A 2,965-nucleotide genomic window follows, 5' to 3' on the forward strand; every position below is an offset into this window, starting at 1 on the left:
GATTTTGGGTTGGCTTACAAACTAGTTCTCAAACCGGTTCCCAAACCAGATCCAGTCGATCTGCTTCCCGGGTGGGTAATCCCTCGAACCAGTTCCGGACCAATTCAAATCGGTTCTGAAATTTGGGAACCGGTTTCCGGACCGGTTTCAACTGGAATCAGTTCCTGACCTTGTTTTTCGTGTGGGCCGGTTTGGGAATTGGATTTACCCGGTCCGGTTGCACACCCCTAACTTCTATTGATCATGTAATTAGAATAAGACATGATTTTCAAGTTACACTATAGATAATAGAGGCAATATAATGTGTTTCTCGCGTACCTGAGCCACTAAGTTTCATGTTCAGACAAGAACAACTACTTTTAATTATGTTTTCTGATACAAAAATATTATCATGAAAAATATATTTCGAGTAAGTAATAATGTTTAGTGTATTGAAACATTCACAATACTCTTTTTAATTTATGGGTGAATTCTCATATCATAGGATTTCTTGCGGATTCGGGATCTACATGCTATGTGAGAAACAAATGCATGCATCTAGCATATCTAATGATGGTAAAGAATCTAACCTATCACTTTGGTTTTCCATTACAATAAAGAGAGTTTACATGTTCTTTTCAATGTTGGTGTGACTTTTTTTTTTTCTTAAAAATATTTCATCTCTCATAAATGGCAATGACGTAACTAAATCATGAGATATAAGACTAAAACGATGTCAATTTGATTTTAATACAGTTTTATTTATACTAAATTTAAAAAATAAGCTAAATTGAAACCCTAGTTCCGCTAGCTGCCAGACGATGTACGTTGTCCACCCTCGTTCCACGAAATCAAATCGTCCACCAACCGATCATCCATGAGCAGGTAAATCTTCGTGAAGAACGGAAGCGACCTGTGCGAGTCGCCAGCCATCGACGAATCCCCAATCTGCTCACCTGGCATCGGTCCAGCAAAATCCGAACTGAAAAGGTTGCATCCGAGTCAGCTTTCGGATGATTCTGTATCGTCCACTGAACCACAAAATCAACACACACGAAGCATCCTCTCACCAATTTGATCAAGAAAAGAAAACCGAAAAAAAAAAGAAGAAACTATTCCTCCATCTACTGGCGTGTCCTATGAGAGAATTTTATCGGTTTCTGATTCTTAGCTGAGCAGGCGGTGAGAAATGATGCGCCAAAAGGAAGGAAAAAGAAAAGGTCAGAGAGAGAGAGAGAGAGAGAGAGAGAGAGAGAGAGAGAGCCAAAAGGAAAAAGAAAGGTCATAGAGAGAGAGAGAGAGAGGGGGGTAGTACCAGGAGGCAATGAGTGTTTGAGCTCCGATAATTTTGGGTGCGTTTGGTAACGTTTACGTTCCCGAGAACAATTTTTGTTCAGAAACAATTTTTTCTATTTCTGTTTCTAGGAACAGTTTTTGACAAAAATGTGTTTGATAACTGCACAAAATTTCTATTCTCGAAACAAAAACAAAAAAGAGTAGAAACGCGTTTGGTATGAGAATAAAAATTTATGTTCCCAAAAAATTTATTCCCAATTTTTCATTTAATTTATAAAATGTCATTTATAGTTGATTATATAAAGTTCTTGAAAGAGCAAGGTGGAATCAGAATCATAAACTCGTGTTTTTCAAATTTAAAAAAAGAAAAAGAAAATGCTGTCATTGGATAATTGGAATCATAAACTCGAATGAGGCCTAATATGCTAGATAACTATCGCCATTGATAATTCCTGCAAATGTTTTGAACTAAAGCCAATCGGCAGAGATTAGGCTAAATGCACATGGAGCCTTAACAAGGAAAGACTGTATAGAAATATTCTCATTATTCTCTTTTCTATACTTCAAATAAGTCCTCATTGTCATTATTCAATCAAAAGAAATCACATTGTAACCGACTTATGGACAATAACACGATAGTAAAACCTCACTCAATGCGCAGTACCAAAGTAATCTATAACTTGGATGAACCACAACACCCCGCAAGCCCTACCCCTCTCATAACCATCTGCTTCTCCCCTCCCACATTCGTCATGCATTTTTAGCGCATCCATCATTTCATAACCACCGACCTCCTCGAGCGAGCGAAACAGACAGAAATTAAAAAAGGTTGTAAAAAGAGGCCACTTCACGCATATACATGCTCATTTCCACATAAGCCACCAACACAGTTCCAAAAATTAAAACTTTGCATGTTTGATTGGGGGTGAAAGTTTTCATGATCATACCTGCTTTGAGTCAAAAAATGCTACTTTATCTCCTGGTCTTTCGACTCCAAAATCCGAACTTCAGGTGAGCTTCTGAAACACCCAACTTTTATTCATCACATAATAAATCTCAAAGCAAATTTAAAACAATCAAAACATGAAGAGCTTATCATGAATTTGCTAGAACCCAGAGAACTGTGAACAAAAATACGTTGCTTCTAAATCTTTCAATTCAAACAACCTCGTACAAGAGAATAGAAAGGCATGAAAATTCAAGAATGGATGCTGGAAAACGTATATTCGAGAAAAAGCCCAGCCAAAACTCTGTTGGGGACAGACAGGTATAAATGCATAGATAAGGTAAGGGGAGCATTTCGAGTGAGTTCGAGAATGTTCGAGGATTTGACGGCACTATTTGAGAACCCACTGCTTTGTGACACTGGTAATCTTCTCAAGCAACCGCTTTTACCACACTTGTGAAACACACGAAGCATCGACCCCAAAATCTCATTTTTCCTTTTACCCACTACTTCGTGGGCTCAAATATTTTCAGGTCCTTAGATGGCGGTTCCTCCTGAATGTTTTGGTCAGCCGATGAGGGTTACCGAGAGGAGTTTTGACTACCATGCCCCAAGGGGCCAATGGGTTTATGAACTCATAGTGACCATTGTTTGGGTTGATGAGGGCCTACCTTAGAGGGTACCTCATTGATTTAGAGCGTGGTTTCGCTACAGTTTCAATGGATTTTGTGTGGGTCCCCTCTA

This window comes from Eucalyptus grandis, chromosome 5, assembly GCF_016545825.1.
Source record: "Eucalyptus grandis isolate ANBG69807.140 chromosome 5, ASM1654582v1, whole genome shotgun sequence".
Classification (NCBI taxonomy): Eukaryota; Viridiplantae; Streptophyta; class Magnoliopsida; order Myrtales; family Myrtaceae; genus Eucalyptus; species Eucalyptus grandis.